The sequence below is a fragment of the Palaemon carinicauda genome, chromosome 9 (genome assembly GCF_036898095.1).
Source record: "Palaemon carinicauda isolate YSFRI2023 chromosome 9, ASM3689809v2, whole genome shotgun sequence".
NCBI classification, from domain to species: Eukaryota; Metazoa; Arthropoda; class Malacostraca; order Decapoda; family Palaemonidae; genus Palaemon; species Palaemon carinicauda.
Window position 1 is genome coordinate 64,669,564 of NC_090733.1, and position 20,305 is coordinate 64,689,868.

The 20,305-nt window shown below is 36.1% G+C and overlaps 1 protein-coding gene across 2 annotated transcripts in view; it reads right to left on the reverse strand.

The window, feature by feature from the left end:
* The window catches only part of LOC137646981 (scoloptoxin SSD14-like), a 379,610-nt gene extending 361,273 nt beyond the window's left edge, over positions 1 to 18,337 (reverse strand). The window contains exon 1 of one of the 2 annotated variants that reach the window (XM_068380053.1): positions 18,061 to 18,337. The gene's annotated coding sequence lies outside the window, so the exon portion shown is untranslated. The remainder of the gene's footprint in view (positions 1 to 18,060) is intronic. The other variant, XM_068380054.1, reaches the window with a different exon arrangement.
* Positions 18,338 to 20,305: the final 1,968 nt, after the last annotated feature.

A 20,305-nucleotide genomic window follows, 5' to 3' on the forward strand; every position in this document is an offset into this window, starting at 1 on the left:
AGTGCAGTCAGCTGATTAAAGTCTTCAAATGTCGGCAGTGTGGTTGAGAGGGGCACCGACGAGTGTAGTACCCCACCCAAGGATCCCCCCGCTGTTTCACTTGTCAGGCCTACGGTCATCTATCTCGAGAGTGCTCAGCAAAAAACGCCCAGGCCGGACAGGTTGTGGCACACGCACACCTCCCCCCGCCCAACATCGGAGGAAAAGGAAACAGAGGAAGGGGGAGACGAGGAAGTTCGATGCCCCCCCCACATGACATCACAAGCAGTAGGCGAGAAAGCAGTGACGACAGACGTGATAGAGCAGGCACTGGGACCTCCATCGGCAGCCCCCAACCTCACCCCCGCAGCACTAGGGAGCAGCGGCATTGCAGCTGAGGTCCTTGGCCTGTGCCCCATATCTCGTAATGGCCGTCTAGGAATGTTAGCAGTTGGGATCGACCTGCAAGATAAATCCATTCGAGCGCTGATCGACACAGGAGCCAGTGTTGCATTGATTGAAAAAAGGTTCTCATCAAACCCACTACAGTCGGCGACATCCATCATTCTTGACACACTAGGAGGAAATAAACTACACATAAACCATACAACAATTGTCAAATTTAAGGTGGGGTCTGTGAAGTTTACAAATGATTTTGTCTTGCCTACCTTGGGAATTCCAGGAATTGAGGCTATCTTAGGAATTGATTTTATCTCTAACAATTAAATTTGCATTTTTGGGGGAAAAGATATAATAACAGTAAAAGCAGGAGGGTACATTTTGCCAATAGAAAGTCATGAGAGAATAAGTGCTTTTGCGGGCTCGGAGAGACATGTAAATAAGGTAACAGGGGAGGGAAAGAAGAAAGGGCCTTTAACCATTTGAAAGCTGCCTTAACTAGCAATGAATTACTCGCATATCCTAGATTTGATCGCCCATTTTTAGTGACAACAGATGCGAGTAATGTAGCTATTGGTGGTGTAGTTTCTCAATGAGATGATAAAGGCAGAGACCGATCCATTTCTTTTGCTTCCCGAGTGTTAAAAGGGGCAGAAAAGATTCATAGTACATTTGATCGAGAGGCTTTGGCTATTCTTTGGGTTATAGAGAGGCATCGGTTCTTTTTATTAGGTCAGTCAATTGAGTTGCAAAGTGATCATCGCCCCTTACGGTATTTGTATTATAAAAATCATTTGACCTCTCAGCAAGCGAGATGGATTGAAAGATTGTTAGAGTTTAATAAAAAGGGTTTATACCACATGGAAGGTAAAGCTAACAAGGTAGCTGATGCTCTCTCTAGAGGTGAAGTTATAGGAGTAACAACTAGGGCACTAAAGAGGAATGAAGAACGTAACCAAAATATTGAAGACCCCCATCAAAACTGAGAGAATAGAGAACGGGATGGGAATTCTCCCGATGGAGAGAGGAGACTCAAGAGAGAGAGAGCCTTACCTTACCTTATTTTATGTTTGGGTTTCCCCAGGTCCCTCAGTGTGAGGCACCTCGTATATCCCCCAGAGAGTTGCTAATGCATCTTCCGGTGTATTTTGCATCTTCCAGTCTTGGATGGTCTGGGATGCATCTTAGGTATTTATCGAGCTTATTCTTAAACACATCTACGCTCACTCCTGATATGTTTCTTAGATGAGCTGGCAGCACATTGAATAGTCGCTGCATTATCGATGCTGGTGCGTAGTGGATTAATGTCCTGTGCGCCTTCCTTAGTTTACCTGGTATATTTTTTGGCACTATTAATCTACCTCGGCTTGCTCTTTCTGATATATTTAGATCCATGATGTTTTCAGTAATTCCTTCTGTTTGCTTCCATGCTTGTATTATCATGTAGCGTTCTCTTCTCCTTTTTAGACTGTATAGTTTTAAAAATTGCAGTCTTTCCCAGTAGTCAAGGTCCTTAACTTCTTCTATTCTAGCAGTATAGGACCTTTGTATACTCTCTATTTGCGCAATATCCTTTTGGTAGTGTGGGTACCATATCACATTGCAGTACTCGAGTGTACTACGTACATAAGTTTTGTGAAGCATAATCATGTGTTCAGCTTTTCTAATTTTAAAGTGTCTGAATAATATTCCCATTTTTTATTTACATTTAGCCAACAGTGTTGCTATTTGGTCGTTGCATAACATATTCCTATTTAACCCTACACCAAGGTCTTTAATTGCTTCCTTGTTTGTGATTGTCTCGTTATTAGGTCCCTTGTATGCATATACCATTCCTTCTCTGTTTCCATAATTTATTGACTCGAATTTATCGGATTTAAATACCATCCTATTTATCTCCGCCCATTCATATATTTTGTTTAGATCTCTTTGTAGTGAGTTCCTATCTTCATCACAAGTAATTTCTTTACTTATTCTTGTGTCATCGGCGAAACTTCTCACTACAGAGTTTTCAACATCACAGTCTATGTCTGAGATCATAATAACAAACAGCAGTGCAGCTAATACCGTACCTTGTGGCACGCCAGATATTACCTGAGCTTCATCTGATTTCTCATCATTTGCAACCACTATCTGTTTTCTGTTTTGCAGGAATTCTTTTACCCATTTTCCTATCTTTCCCACAATATTATGCTTTCTCATTTTTTTTCTCTAATATATTATGGTCTACCTTGTCAAAGGCTTTTGCAAAATCTAGATAAATCACATCTGTGTCTTCAGTTGGGTTTGTGTACTTTTTCCAGGCACAAAACCATGTTGACCTATATCAAACAAATTATTTTTAACCAAATGATTCATTATTTTCTTTTTTATTACCCTCTCATACACTTTCATAATATGTGATGTTAGACTAACAGGTCTATAATTGCTTGCCTCTAGTCTTGATCCACTTTTGAAGATAGGGGTTATATAAGCTAATTTATGTTTAACATATATCTCGCTCATATCTGCACTTTGTCTTAGCAGTATTGCAAGCGGCTTCGCGATAGTGTTTGCAGTTTTTTTAACAAAATCGCTGGAACTCCATCTGGTCCGGCTGCTGATCCATTTTTAATTTCGTTTATAGCCTTGACAATATCTGCTTCATTAATATCTATATCCGTTAGATATTCAACATTTTCTTCTCTCATTTCTGTTTCATTATTCTCATTCGTAATTCTTGGCGTGAACTCACTCCTATATTTTTCTGCTAAAATGTTGCATATTTCCTTTTTTTCATTCTTTAGCCGTCCTTCAATTCTTAGAGGGCCTATTTCTAATCTCCCTTTATTCATCTTTTTTGCATAGGAGTAAAGTACTTTGGGTTTTTTTTTTTATATTTTGAAGTGTCCTTTCTTCTAAGTCCCTTCTTTTCATTTCATTTCGACTGTATAATCTTTTGTTCTGCATTTTCTATCTTACATTTTATTTCCATCATTTTCCACACATTTTCTTCTTTTGCAAGATTTTTCTTCCACTTTCTAATTTTCTGAAATAAAATTCTTCTGTCTCTTGGTATGCATGTTTTTTGTTTATTGTTTTTTTTTTGGTACATATTTTTCAACAATGTTTTCCAGTATTTTGTACAGTATGTCTGTATTTACCTGTATATTATCACTTACAAATACATTTTTCCATTCTTTGTTCAGTTCTTCATTTATTTCTGACCATTTTATATTCTTACTATAAAAATTATATTTTCCATATCCTTCCTAAAGTTTTGTGCTTTTGTTAATTCTGCGATTACTTGCTTTGGAATGGACTATCAATTCTATGACATTGAGGTCTGAAATTTCCGTGTTATACACTATTATTTCTTTAACATAATTCACTTCATTCACAAATACTAGATCTAGGACATTGTCCTTTCTTGTTGGAATGTGGTTTATTTGTTGCATATTATGTTGTAATAGCATATCTTGAAGCTTTTCAAATTGCCTCTTATCTTCTGCACTACTATTAATCTCTTTTTTATATGTATACATACAACCACTTTCTTCTATCCGTTCTTTCCAATCCACGAAAGGAAAGTTAAAATCTCCGGATAGGAGTATATTCCAGTCTTTATAGTTTCTACATATATCATCTATTTTTTCTATTATTATGTCAAACTCCATAGTATTTGGGGGTCTGTAAACTACAATATTCACTAGTTTATCAAATTCAAATTCTACCGCAATCAATTAACATTCTGTGTTGCTGTATTTTTCACAGACTTTTCCTTGATTTGTGTCTCTTCCATATATTGCGGTTCCCCCTTGATTCCTATTTTTTCTGTCTGATCTATAAGTTTGGAAACCCTTTATCTGGTCACCACTGCCAGTCTCTTGGGAATACCATGTTTCACTTATATTTAATATATCTATTTTTTGAATTTGGGTTAGTTCTTCTAAGAACTCTATTTTCCTTTTAGAGTTACTTGTGACTAAACCCTGTGCAGTCATCACTATTATGGTTTGTGTTTCATCCCCATTATTTAATATTGGTAATAATATGGATTCTCCCATGCTTCCTTCCTGTTCTGATATGATGTTCTTTTCTTCATTTCCAGGAATTCTGCCATTAAAAAATCCAAATTTTCTATTATATTTGCTCTTTTGCCTTCATATTTATTTTTGTGTGTATACCTGCAATTATCCCCATATCTGCACCAACCCCTGGCATTATAGATGCATTCTTTGTAGTTGGGCTCTAAATGTGCATATTTGGATTGAAAGGCCTCATATCTTGGGGCCTTTGGTGCATAGCACGGTATATACGCGGCCTGCTTTTTTGTTTCTTTTTTTTGTTTAATTTTTGCTTTCATTTTCCTTTTCAGTTTGCTGAGTTTTCTTATTTTCATTCATGGTTGCAGGATGCATATATCGACATTTTTTGTTGAAACTGCATCCTTTTCCTTCTTTTAGGTTTTTGAATATTTTTGGATGGAGATCTCTGCATTCGTCTCCATATCCGTCTAAATACGCACATTTACCATATATTTCATAATTATGGCATATCTTTGGATGCTTGTAGTAGCATATAATGCCAAACCTGCAATTCCCTCTTTTCAGCAAATTGCAGACTATATCTTTCTTTTCTTTTTTTTCTTGTTCTTGCTCTTCCCTAAAAGTATGTAGGTCCGGGTAGAGTCTCTTGGGTCTAATATTTGTTTCCATCTGATAATTTATTTCTTTATAAGTATGTTGTTGGATGGCATCATAAGTTATATCAGTGATTTCCTCTGCATCCTTACACATATCCTGTTCATTTTTCTCTTCTTCTTCTTTTTTTCTTCTTCTTCTTCTTCTTTTCTGCTTCTTCTTCTTTCTCTTCTTTATCTTCAACTATTTGCAGATTTAGTCTCGACTTAATTATATTTTCTATCCAGACTAAGCATGCTGAGCAGAATACCTTTGTGTCTTTATCTTTTATTTTTTGCTGTATTTCAGCACATGTAGGATGTGTTGGAACATGGCAGGCATCACATTTTCTAATCAGTTGTTGAGGATTATTAATGGAATACCATATCTTACATGTATTACACCATTTTGTCATTCTTTTTCCCAATGCATCAATCAGCATATTCACCATATTGGACTTCTTATTGTTCTTTGATGGAATGTGTTGATTGATGTAAACTTTCTTTATAAGTTTCTTTATCACTTGGATCTTCTTTGGAATTTCTTCTATTATTTTGCTGATGTTTTCCGCAGATTTGCTCCAGTTTATTGGATCATATTGTTTTAATATGTCTGCGAATATTTTTCAGTCACACTGGTTGGAGTTACTAGTGACCTCTGTTATCAGACGGTCGAGCTCTTGTTTCGCCAACTCATGGAATTTACTTTTGCTGAGTGCAGCAATGTCCCTCCAAGCTTTGCCTGTATTATAGAGAGCCATCTTGATCAGATTTTAGTAATTCACAAGATAACTATCCTATACTGACGTTTTATCCTACTTTTCTGACCTCAAACTAATCACCGACTATTCACGAAAACTTGTAGCTATATTGCACTCGATAGCCTTTTGTTATCCACGTTAAATCAGGATATTTTTAGGGTCGCACAAGTGTATTCACTCACCGGCACACAGATACAACTCGAGTGAGAGAGAGAGAGAGAGAGAGAGAGAGAGAGAGAGAGAGAGAGAGAGGAGCGGCAAAAGTGAATATATGTGGGTGATCGAGGACATGACCAGGGGTGTCCAGAACGAATGCCCTGATGATACAGGTTTGATTAACTTGGGAGGTTGGGACATAAAAGAAATCCGAGAGGGACAGAAAAAAGAGGAATGGATGGAAAGAGTGCGAGCAGTGATTAAAGGGAAATCAGAGAGTTATCCGTCATTTCTGAATGTGCCTCGTGAGAATTTTTTTATTGAAAATGATATCTTATATTGGGCTTACGAGAAGAGGGGAAGGGAATTTTGTGCATGGGTAGTTCTTCCTCCCTCTTTAATTAAACGAGCCATCCGCAGTGCACATGCAAGTCCGTATGCAGGGCATTTAGTGATTGATAGAACATCAAGGAGAGCATGTGAATCCTTCTTTTAGTTAGGAATGAAAAAATCTATAGAGAATTACATTAAAGGTTGTCATGCTTGTAACTGTCTCAAAGAACATAAAAATACTGTACTGGAAGCCAGAAAGTGACCTGTGATTCCTATTAAATTTTATAGAGTGCATATGGATGTAGTAGAAAAACATTTCTTACTGGGTTAACACAAATTAAGTATGTATGTGTATTTATGGATGCATTTACTCGGTACACTCATACTTACGCAATGTTGGATAAATCAGCAAATTCATTAGCCCAGGCGCTGTGCTCTTTCATTATTAAGTTTGGTTGCCCGAAAATTTTGATAAGTGATAATGGTCTCGAGTTTATAGATAAGGTGGTGAAATCGGTCATGGACTTGATGAAAATTTAACATGTTTTAGTGAATGCATATAGGCCTTCAGTAAATGGATTAGTGGAATCACATAATAGGGAAGTAGTACGAATTTTACGTTACTTAGTGGCTGATGACCCCCTTCATTGGTACGCCATGCTTCCTACAGCTGAGCTAGCTTTGAACATTGCATATAATGCTTTGCTCAGGGACACACCTTTCCTTTTAGTGTATAGACAGAATCCCGTGTTACCATATACGGTACTCATTAATTCGTAACAATTGCCAAATTATTCAACTGAGCAATACTGTGTATATTTATTAAATCTATTGAGGAGAGTAATGAACCCCACTGAAAGGTTTTTGAAAAGAGCTAATGAAAAAACGCAACTCAAAGTATGATTGTTGGCTCAAAACTGCACCGGTAAAAGTATTTATGGCAATCGTGTGTATTTGAAGCGATTGCAACCTAGGAAACAAAATCTAGAGCCAGCGTATTTGGGTCCGTACCAAGTAAAGATGGTTAAATCTAACACAGTTGTGATACAAAGTATTATTAATGGTGCAGTGTCTGAACATCTTCAGGCACACATACATGTGGTGCCTGAAGAGGTAATTTTCAAAAGTGTTCCTCCTTACCCCTGCATACGTGACATCCCTCGAGTTGATGAGTAGAATTTTTTTTTTCCTTGGCTGCTGTTGTTGTTTGAACAGACCTCATTTCTTCTTCTGACGTGTTTTAAATAAACTTGATGATAACAATGTGTTCTTATGTTGATGCTAAATGTATACATAAAATGCTGTGGTAATTTTGCTGAGTAAGGAAATACGTATAACATTGCTGAGTGAACCTAAAAACAATCAGAGGTTAAATAGGTCAAGTGAGATCCGTCAGGTGGATGCTGTATCATTCATGTATTTATGTGATTCCAGGTTGCTGGGGCCGGGGCGGTTCCCGAATGGCAAGTGGCTGCGGGATTAAAGTTCATCCTTGAGGATAAGCAGTGTTAGAGAATGTGTAGATGTGAATACCTTATACTCAATGTTATAAGAGATGGGCGAGAAGATGAATGATTTTCCCCGGAAAATAGCTGATGGCTTCCGGTTGAAAGTTGCAAGTGCAAGTGTTGTAGTGATTTAAATAAATGGTGAAACGGTGGTGGTGAGTTGTGTTGCGAAATTGTGCCGTAAACCCGGATAAGTAAAATCGAGTGATGAAGGAATATCTATTCCTACCCCTGTCCTGCCCAAGAAGCCCGTAATGCCCACAACCAGAGGGAGGTTATTGATGAGGTTGCATAAAACTGATGTTATGATTTTTTTTCACTTTGGGTATTCTGCATTTTAGTTGCAGAGGTCTTAAGAAGAAATGATTGGAAGTATTTATATTATATTGTGTACATTTTTACATGCAATATTTTTTTTTATTGTTTTGTGGAGGATGTGTTATTTTTTTGGGTGTTATTTTTATTGTATATATATATATATATATATATATATATATATATATATATATATATATATATATATATATATATATATATATATATATATATATATATATATATATATATATATATATATATATATATATATATATATATATATATATATATATATATATATATATATATATATATATATATATATATATATATATATATATATATATATATATATATATATATATATATATATATATATATTATATATGTATATATATGTATATATATATATATATATATATATATATATATATATATATGTGTGTGTTGCATTTCTGTTTAGTATGTGCCATGCCTATTCCGGGTCGGAGTGTCCTCTATATACCATACACTAGTGAGGACGAGTGCACACCTCCTCCCGGAGTGAGGAGCTTGCGGGGGAAGTAATGTCCTAATTCATGTATATATGTGTGTGTGTTATATGTCAAGGTAAATGAACTCAATATTCTTGAGTATTCCACAAAAACCTATGTCTCAGCATATTATTTCAAAGATTGCATTTTGGTAGCGAAGGGAGTTTAGTTGCCTGTGGGCACTCGAGTTGACAAGTCCTTCACCTGAGCAGGTAGTTGTGTACAGTGTACTTACGAAAGAACCTTTTGTAACAAATGAAGAAAACCCATATTCTGACGTCTCATTATCCGTCTACATTGGTCATATATATATATATATATATATATATATATATATATATATATATATATATATATATATATATATATATATATATATATCATCTCCTCTTAAGTCTATTGACACAAAGGCCCTCGGTTAGATTTCACCACACAGACGTCTCTATCTTGAGCTTTTAAATCTATCCTTTGCCATTCATCCCTCCTGCTTCACGCTTCATAGCCCTCAGCCATGTAGGCCTGGGGCTTTCAACTCTTTTCGTATCTTGTGGAGACCAGTTGAAAGTTTGGTGAACTAATCTCTCTTGGGGAGTGCGAATAGCATGACCAAACCATCTCCATCTACCCCTCATCATGATCTCATCCACATATGGCACTCGAGTTATCTCTCTTATAGTTTCATTTTTAATCATGTCCTGCCATTTAACTCCAAGTATTCTTCTGAGGGCTTTGTTCTCAAATCTACAAAATTTGTTGGATATTGTTTCATTGACATAACACGACTCATGTACACACACCAACACCAATCTCACAGAACTGATATATTGCATGGTTTTTATATGTAATTTCAATCAATTTGACTTCCAAATTTTACTTAACCCAGCCATTGTCTGATTAAATTTCTGCAATCTTTCAATAAACTCAAATTCTAAAGATCCTATATTAGAGACCATAGTTCCTATATATTTAAATGATTCCACCTCATTAATCGTTCCAATGATATTCCATCTTCCATTCCATATTCCGTTCTCATTTTCTCTGTCTTTCTTCTATTCATCTTGAGCCTAACCTTATGTGATATCTCATGCATTCTGGTAAGCAAGCTTCGCAAGTTTTGTGGTGTTCAGGTAATAAGGACAGCGTCATTAGTATACGCTTGGTCTACTAATTTCCTGTTACCAATCCAATGTAATAATTCTCCATCATCCCTGACTGTTCTATGCATTACAAACTCCAAGAAGAGGATAAACAACATATGTGAAAACACATTCTCTTGGAGTATTTAACTGTTCACTAGAAATTCATTTGATAGGACTCCACTAACATTAACTTTGTACTTGCTATACTCATGAAACGACTTAATAAAATTTGCATATTTAAGAGCAGCTCCATAATAATGCAGGACTCTCCACAAAATTGGCCAGTGCACACTATCAAAGGCTTTTTTATAGTCCACAAATGCCATCAAAAGTGGATTTTTATATTCTACACATTGCTGCACAGCATGTCTTAAAATGAAAATTTGCACAATACAACATCTAACTTTTCTAACTCCTGCTTGTTCATCTCTCATCTTTCCATGAATCGTTTTCTCTAGTCTCTTTAGAATGAGCACACTATATATATTCATGAAAACTTTCCTCATACACCTGACAACACTGAAATTACCAAACACTTCCTTGCTCAAGGGGCTAATTACTGTGCTGTGATAGTTCAGTGGCTACTTTTCTCTTGGTAAGGGTAAAAGCGACTCTTTAGTTATGGTAAGCAGCTCTTCTAGGAGAAGGACACTATAAAATCCAACCATTCTTCTCTAGTCTTGGGTAGGGCCATAGCCTCTGTACCATGGTCTTCCACTGTCTTGAGTTAGAGTTCTCTTGCTTGAGGGTACACTATAGCGTATTATTCTATCTTTCTTTTTCATTCTCTTGTTTTTTATAAATGGTGTGTTGGGCAGAGTTAATATAAGGGCCATGGATGCCTGGTGGTTTATCAAGAGGTTGTCTTTTCCTTATCTGATTCTATTTCTTCTCAAAACCATCCTTACTGTACTTCCTTCAGTTGAAGTGGCTATCCTGGAGGATATTTAGCCTTGCAGGGTTTATCGGCTCCTCCATGTTGACCAGTTTTCCAACTTTATTTCTATAGTCTATAGGTTTGACCAATCATTTAATTTATATTTCCTTATAACAGATTGTTTTAGTTATCATTCTTGTTAATTTAGTTGTTAAGGATGATGTATCTTTTTTATTACCATTAATTCTTATGCTCTCTGGAGACAAGAGCAAAATCCGCGGCCAGTACATCCTAGATTTCATTGATGTTGTCTACTGTAATGCAATATTCGTGGTCTTTATGCAAATATTCAAGATCTCAATGTTGCGTCCAGACAGTTTAATATTCCTTTGTGCTCAGAAACTTTGGTTTCTAGTATGAGGCACTCATCTGAGCTCCTTATAACTGGTTTTAAAAATCCAATAATGTTGAAACGCAATGCCATCCCTAAGGCCAGGGAAATGGCAGTGTATATTAGGTAGTTCGGTGGCTACTTTTTTCTTAGTAAGGGTAGAAGCGACTCTTTAGTTATGGTAAGCAGCTCTTCTAGGAGAAGGACACTATAAAATCAAACCATCCTTCTCTAGTCTTGGATAGGGCCATAGCCTCTGTACCATGATCTTCCACTGTCTTGAGTTAGAGTTCTCTTGCTTGAGGGCACACTCAAGAGCACTATTCTATCTTTCTTTTTCTTTCTCTTGTTTTTTATAAATGGTGTTGGGCAGAGTTAATATAAGGGCCATGGATGCCTGGTTGTTTATCAAGAGGTTGTCTTTTCCTTATCTGATTCTATTTCTTCTCAAAACCACCCTTACTGTACTTCCTTTAGTTGAAGTGGCTATCTTGGAGGATATTTAGCCTTGCATGGTTTATCAGCTCCTCCATGTTGACCAGTTTTCCGACTTTTTTTCTATAGCCTATGGGTTTGATCAATCATTTCATTTATATTTCCTTATAACAGATTGTTTTAGTTATCATTCTTGTTAATTTAGTTGTTAAGGATGATGTATCTTTTTTATTACCATTAATTCTTATGCTCTCTGGAGACGAGCAAAATCCGCGACCAGTACATCCCAGATTTCATTGATGTTGTCTACTGTATTGCAATATTCGTGGTCTTTATGCAAATATTCAAGATCTTGATGTTGCGTCCAGACAGCTTGATATTCCTTTGTGCTTAAAAACTTTGGTTTCTAGTATGAGGCAGTCATCTGGGCTCCTTATAACTGGTTTCAGAAAGCCAATAATGTTGAAATGCAATGCCATCCCTAAGGCCAGGGGAATGGCGGTGTATATTAGGAATGAGTACCCTGCTTCTCATAAGTCCTGCTATGAATGTGGATGTCAAGAGATTCTGGTATTAAAAGTTTGTGGCAGGCAAAACAACTTCTATTTATGTTCGATCTACCAAAATCCTGATATGGATGATTCTATCTTTGATTGTCTTCTTACCATTATTGCCAAGATACAAGAAGATGATAGAAAGGCCTCTTTTGTTTTTGTTGGTGATTTCAATGCTCACCATAGGGCATGGTTAAATTCTGTTTCTCCTACCAATCACCATGGCTTCAGAGCTTTAGACTTTGCCTCTGAATCAGGCTGTGAGCAAATCATAAGTGAAGCTACTCACAGGTCTGGTAGCTGCTTGGACCTCGTATACACCGACTCCTTTGGTGTTGTAACAAGTAAGTTTGGTTCACCAGTTAGGACTTCTGATCATGCCTTGATTTCATTAGTAGTGAAGACTGAACAGCCTGTTCCTGATGTATCTTACTCATGTAAGATTTATATGAAATCCCAAGCACAGTGGAATGGAGTTTTGCATGATCTTTTGGGGCTTGAATTGGTCACAATTGTATTGTAGTGTTGATTCTGTAGTCCCTTTGAATGAGAATCTAGTCAACATAATTGATAGGGGCATCCCTTCTCGTGTACTAAGGTACCGAGTGAAGAACAAACCATGGTTCATTGATGATTGTAGAGCTGCTTATTTGGAGAAGCAGGAGGCCTATAATCTTCAGAGAGTTTGTGCTTTAACTGAAAAAAAATACAATTAAACCATTAAAGAAACCCTTTCTGGTACAGCTCAGGAACACAAGAGGTGTACTACCCTTACATAAGCACTTTTAGGTGTAGATGCAACAGTTCACTCTTTACTTGGGCTTTGTCACTCACTGTCCAAAGGAAAAGGCAACCCTTTTGGCAGATGATTTTGACAGCAAGCAGAGTAATGAGAAACTCTAACTTCCTCATTCCTGTTTTCCTGAGGCTAAACTGACTAGTTTAGCTGTTCTATCTCGTGAAATTAGAGTTCTCTTGATGGACCTTGATGCTCATGGAGGTGTAGACCCAAATGTCATTTTTCCTTTCTTTTTCTTATAAAGACTGCAAATTTCTTAGCTTCAAAGTTATCTGTTATTTTGCGCAAGTCGCAAGAAGAGGAGCTTTTAGCATGTGTTGGAGAATTGGTAATGTTACTCCACTATTCAAATGTGATTGTGGTAGCTCAAGTCCAACTGATCACCGCCCAATTTCCATAACTCCCATATTATCTAAAGTTTTTGAATGTGTTTTGCCAAAATGTCTTAATAGGTTTGCTAAAGGTAACCATCTGTTCTCTAGTTTGCAATTTAGTTTTCGTAAAGGCCTTAGAGCATGTGATGCCCTTCTTACAATCTCCAATGCTGTACAGAAAGCCCTTGATTGTGGTTAGGAAGTTCGTATGATTGGCCTTGATTTTAGTGATGCCTTTGACCGTGTTAATCATGATGCCCTTATTTTCAAATTCAAACAGTCGGGAGTGGGTGGATCGTTTCTTAGCATCATTATTGAATTTTTAAGTAATAGATCACAAAGAGTTGTTGTTGATGGGCACCATAGTGAGTATAGGAATGTGATATCAGGCATTCCTCAGGGTAGTGTTCTTGCCTCATTACTTTTCATACTTTATATACATGACATGTGGTTTGGTCTAGAAAGCAAGCTTGTTGCATATGCAGATGATGCAACTCTCATTGCATCAATTTCATCTCCTGAATGAATGTCTGTGGTTGTTGAATCCCTTAATAGAGATCTAGCTAAAATTAGTGCATGGTGCAAATTATTGGGTATGAAGTTGAATCCTAATAAAACTTAAAGTATGATTGTAATTAGGTCAAGGACCGTGGCTCCTCAACATCTGGATCTCAGCATTGATAATGTTTCTTTAACTTTGTATGACTTTTAAAATTTTAGGTGTGATTCTCGACAGCAAATTTACTTTTGAAAAACACATTAGGTCTGTGTCTTCTTCAATTGTAAAAAAAAAAAATGGCTGATTGAGAAAGTATTTAAAAATTTTTGGTGATCAATCTATTCTGAAGAAGTTTTTTCATTCTTTCATTTTACCTTTTTTCGAGTATTATTCTCCTGTCCGGTCTTCAGCTGCTGATTCTCATCTTAATTTGTTGGACAGGAACTTAAGGTCTATTAAATTTCTTATTCCTGATCTAGATATTAATCTCTGGCACCGTCGTTCAATTAGTTCATTATGCATGTTGCAAAAGATTTTTTTTCTTCATAATTTCGACCATCCATCAGATCTTCCTGGACAGTTCCAACCTGTTCATAATATTAAGTATGCAGTTAATTCTAATAATCAGGTGTTCTCCATTATGAGGATCAATACTACACAGTACTCCAGAAGTTTTATTCCATCTGTGACTAAGTTGTGGAATGATCTTCCTAATCGGGTAGTTGAATCTATAGAACTTTAAAATTTCAAACTCGCAGCAAATATTTTTATGTTGAACAGGCTTACATATGTCCTTTTATAGTTTATATATCAAATATCTGTTTTAATGCTGTTAATATTTTTAAAATATTTCATTCCAATTTTTCATTACCTCTTATATCGTTTATTTATTTCCTTATTTCCTTTGCTCACTGGGCTATTTTTTTCCTGTTGGAGCCCTTTGGCTTATAGCATCTTGCTTTTCCAACTATGGCCGTAGCTTAGCTACTACTACTACTAATAATAATAATAATAATAATAATAATAATAACAACTGACGTAAGTGTGATGTCTTTGTAGTTACTGCAATCAGCCAGATCTCCCTTTTTTGCCATTTTCACCAACACTCCTAGCTCCCATTCATCAGGTTTTGCCCAGTAAGTATTCTGGGAGTCATTTCATTTTTGGCTAGTGTCATCTCAGTAGCTATTCCATTGTATCCAAGGGCTTTCTATCTCGTGAGTTTTTTACTGATGGCTTCGACTTCAAACACACTGAATTCATTCATGGGCACATCAAGGTCTTCCTCAGCGTCATGTACATCAATCAAATTATTCCCTTCATATCTCCTATTCATGACCTCACAAAAGTGTTCTATTCAACGTTGCCTTTGTTTATCTTCTGTTGTTGTAACAGATCCATCTTTCTTCCTTCATGGGTATATGCTTCTTATTCTCTACCCCAGTAAAGATTTCATTAATGAGTCTGTGAGCAATTCTTACACCATAGCCACTCCCTGAAATAATAGCTTTGTCAGCCTCACCCTCTTTCCTGTCTAAATATTCTCTCCAGTTATTCATGGCTTTTCTTTCGACTTCACTAGTCATAATGGAATACTTAGCATTCTCTGAGTCTACCTTGTAATTTTCATTAATTCCTCGAAAACCTTCAACAATCAATTTCTGTCTTTGCCTCCTTTTTATAGTATCCCAAGTATCATTTGATATCCATAGTTTTCTCCTTTTAACTGCATGTCCCAAAACTTCACTACTAACTGACTGATATATGTTCTTAACATCACACCATTCTTCATCAATTGTCTGCTCTTCGTCTCGTGAAGTCTCTAAGAGTGCAAACTGACTCCCTCATTCAGTTGCAAAGGTTTTTCTGTACTCATCTTCTAGAAGCTTAGTTGTATCAAACCTAGGTATTCTATCTACATTTGTGTTGGGTGCTTTCAATTTTAATTTCAGTGTGGCAATGAGGAGCGGGTGATCACTACCAATATCTGCACCTGTGCAGCCTCTTACATTTCTCAGGTTCCTCCTTTTCTCTTTACTGATGACAATGAGATCTATTTAAATTTTGTAATTGCCATATAGTGAAGTCCATGAGCTGGAAAAGAGTACCTCCAATAACAAGATTTTTTGTTGATCAAAATCTTATAGAATGTGCCCCATTTTCATTTGCAACTTCGCCAAGACCCCCAACACCCATCACATTCTCTATACCTAGATTATTCCTCCCAACTTTACTATTGAAGTCACCTGTCACAATTTTCATGTCTCTCTCTGGGATATCATCTATTACACTCTGCATTTCTTCATAGTATTCAGCTTTCCTTTCTTCAGGGGAACCATTTGTTGGTGCATAGTAAACTATAATACTCATATTGCACTACTTTCATTGAAACTTTCCAAGTAACACTACTATTTACAGCTCTCCACTCGGTTAATGCCGTTCCTGCTTACTGTGTCATCATCATTTCTACCCTTTCTCTTCTAACTCCATCTGTTCTTCCTGAATAGCTTAATATATTAGCTTGGTCTAAGATTTCTTTACCAGTCCCTGTACAACGTTTTTAAGTTAGGGCCAATATATGAAAACTATATTTCATAAATTCACTCTCCACTTGCTGTAACCTCCTAATCTCATTCATGGTTCTAACATTCCAATTACCAATTTTCATTTTTTCTTAAGCATCTATAACCGGGAGATTCTTAGCAACCCGCTGTGCCCGGGACTGGGGACCATTCGGTCATTTTTAACTTTCCATAGACTGACTAATTCCATAGAGGATTCATTGGCTAAGTTCATCAAGGAAAGGTAAATAAGAAGAATAGTTAAAAAATGGAAGAATATAAAGAATGAATAAGAATAAATGGAGATGATAGAGAATAGATAAGAAAACGGTGAAATAAACACAAAAAATAAAATACGCAGAATAGATAAGGAGAGGAAGGAAGAAAGATAATAGATAAAGTGGAGAACGATAATAGGTGAGGAAATTGTAGAGAGAAACAGAGTAAATAAAAACGTTAGAACTAGAGTGCATTGGGAAAAGGGAGAAGGAAAAATAAATAAGTAAAAAAGTTAGAACAAGATTATATAAGGAAAGCGTAAAACGAAAATGATAGACTAGAAGGAGAAAGATATATATGATCGACAAGGAAAAGGGAAAATATAGATAACAAGGAGAGAACCTCTAGAATAGATAAAGTAAATGAGAGATCAAGCTGATTAAATAATAAATTGGAAAAGAAAAAGGATGGATACAAAAAGAGATAAGGATGAGTAGAGAAAATAAAAAGGGAGACAATCACAAATTACTTAAGAGTCGGGAGAACAAGAATATAGGTGAGAGAAGAACGCAACCATAAACGGAGATTAGAGTAGACAAGATTTGATTTGTCAAAGAAGAATTGCTCCTATATGACAACGTTCCAAGATCATTTTAATTTTCCTTCTTTCTCAGTTCGTGCTCTTCACGTCCTCAAAGTCATTATGAGATTTGATCAAGAAAAGCATCATTGGGACAAAGATCTACAAACGTCGTAAACCTTGATGTGCTAAATTTTAGTGCCTGCTGTATGTGTACTGTATATATGGAGGGCACTTATTTGTCCTGGAAAACTGACCGTACTCATTTCATCTGAATAATTATTAGGGATTACCACTGCTGCCTAAATCCTTTGACTGTTAACATTAAGATTTGTACGATCTGTCGTTTCAGCCCCTTCATCAGCTTAGTAATGAGCACGTCGTGCTGTTGTTTGCAATTACAGTTCCCAACAAATATTAGTCTCATCATGAAAACATCAGAAACATCGATCAGATTACAAATCTTAATGTGATAACGTAGTTGATGATGGAGATGATTGTGGTAGTGATGGTGATGATAATGAAACACATCTGGCTTACACAAACATGTGAGAGAGAGAGAGAGAGAGAGAGAGAGAGAGAGAGAGAGAGAGAGAGAGAGAGAGAGAGACTCATTCATCATCATAAATGAATAAGTATTATATTAATACTTAAATGCAGGAGATCAAAGTCTACTTTTCTATAGACAACAATTCTATCGCTTACTTTTGTTTTCATTCCATAACCTTATTAATGACAAAATAATCTTATTTTATATTTTTTCGGATTCTTTTTGTAAAAAAGCATTAGGCTACCAATACTAATCCTTAGACACAAATCTTTCCTTTAATAAATTACTAAAGCATCCACGGACTGTATAACCCCTAATGGTAAAATCATTATGAAACATCACGAATAAAGGTGTAAGGTATACCTTTCCATGTTAAAGAATTAACTTCAATTTTTATCAAGATCTGTTTAAAACATTAAACAATACGTGAATTACCTTTAATCGGTGTAGCGACGTCTTCACAACAAGCGCCTGTTGACTAACTCTTTCTCTCTCCCTTGGCCTGACTAGACAGTAGTCACCCTCTAACACTTCCACTTCAAGACAGGAATCAAGTACAACTACGTACTGACCCCAATAAAGTTCACCCACAGTCAAACCCTTACATGTGAACAAACATGCGAGTGAAGACGCTCAAACACACACACACACACACACACACACACACACACACACACACACACACACTCACTCGCCGGTAACTCAACAGAAGTGAACGAATGAATACTCGTGTACATTCTGTGTACGTGCGTCTTCACCACTTGCCGATATCTCTCAGGTGGAATTGACCTTGAATTATTTGTTCCTTCCCAAAACTTTTCGTTTTCTGTAAACAAGAAGTGTTCGCCGTTGTATGCCTATTGCGTAGTAAAGATAGATAGAGATTTCAAAAACATTAAATGAAAATAAAATTACTCACTGGAGACCTTGAGATCTTAAATGCGTAATTAATTCTACTGTAACCATACCTGTAAAAATAAAACGTCCTTTTTTAAGTATAGTTTTTGGTCGTTCAATTTCCTTCTCTTGCTTGCTAGATCGCCCAGCCCTTATTGCTGGACACGGGCTCTTGCGTTGGCAGCCGGCCACCTTCTCTTAAAACCTATCTTCTTGATATACGATAGTTTGAAACTACAAATAACATGACAACATACGACAACAAATGTTTGCTACAACTAGTATTTCTTTTAAAGTAAATTCTAAGCACTCCATACGAGAGAGAGAGAGAGAGAGAGAGAGAGAGAGAGAGAGAGAGAGAGAGAGAGAGAGAGAGAGAGAGACGGGGTGGGTTTCTGATTTTGAAAAGATCTTAGTCTTATTTGCAGAAGTTAAAACGTTTGTGCATATGTATCTATTATTCTACGACTGAGCAATAAGTCCTGTTTTCAGCTCAGTAAATCAATGATTAGCTGAGGGCAGGCTACCAGAGGGACGATGGAAGTTACATATATGTAGGAAACCGCAACAAATCCTACTGATATGAAATGCTAATTATATGAATACTATTCTCCTGGGATGTCTCTTGTTTATTTAGTAAATAGTTAAGCTATCAGTTACAAGTTACATAATGAAAACCTTTGTTTAATTCTCTAGTGAAATCATAGATAAGGAAAATAATGCGATATCTGTCCCTATCTTTCTCTATGTATCACTGTATCACTGTGTGAATGTGCTCTTTTTCTTTCTTTCTATCTCAACATCACTGGACCTTTCTTTACGGAAACAGATGTGATTGCATCCAATGGATGTTTCCTTCATTATACAACTGGATTAGGCATTTATTTCAGATTTCATTTAGGACAATTTCAACAATTTATTTTTCAGCTATTTTCATATAGCGTGTCCTGAAATTAATTCTTAACAACAGATGTTTTGGTTCTACTATTTTTGTAAATATAAAGTGACTATACCAAAGTAATCATCATCACAAATATAGAACATAAGACGTGGATATATGTTAATAATCCAAGAAAGAGAATCAAAGGCTGTAAAAGCAAGCTAGTTGAATTAGTATAACTGTCTTATTACATATACCATGAAAAATGGAATTATAAACCAATTGCAAAATATGTTTGTTTTCATCATACACTTTCAGTTTGTGCTATAAGCTAAGCCACACTAGTTATAGTTCAACAATCTCTAACTGAAAATGGACTAACATAGAGATATCACCAATCGCAGAGAAATCAGTTGTAGGCTACAGCAATCCATCTCCACAAAGATAACGACCGTTTGTGAAAACAATTTCAAGGTTTCATAAGATATACAGTATCTTTGATTTTTACCTAATGTGCTCTTGCGTTAGGAGTAAGCATGTCATAGCTAAGCTGTGGACTCTCTAAAAGGATCTGTAACTATTTTTTCCTGGACAGTGAATTGTTTACATATTTTAGTTCCTTGGTTATTTTAAGAAATTTTACCCCATAAGTATCTATGGAAGAAAACAATCTCTGTGTTTGAATATATGTCTTTTTTTATCAAGAAATAAAAAAAAATAAAACCAAAGATCACCAAAACCGCAATTTATTACAGGAGCCAGGAGAGTGTCATAACAAAGATGGTTACCGTAAATTTTGATCTTTTCTCTATATCGTTTCTAATATATATTTAAGAGTGTGTGTTTTGGGCACAAGAAACGAAAACTTCATAGCAGAAAATTCATTTGGAACGAATTAAATTA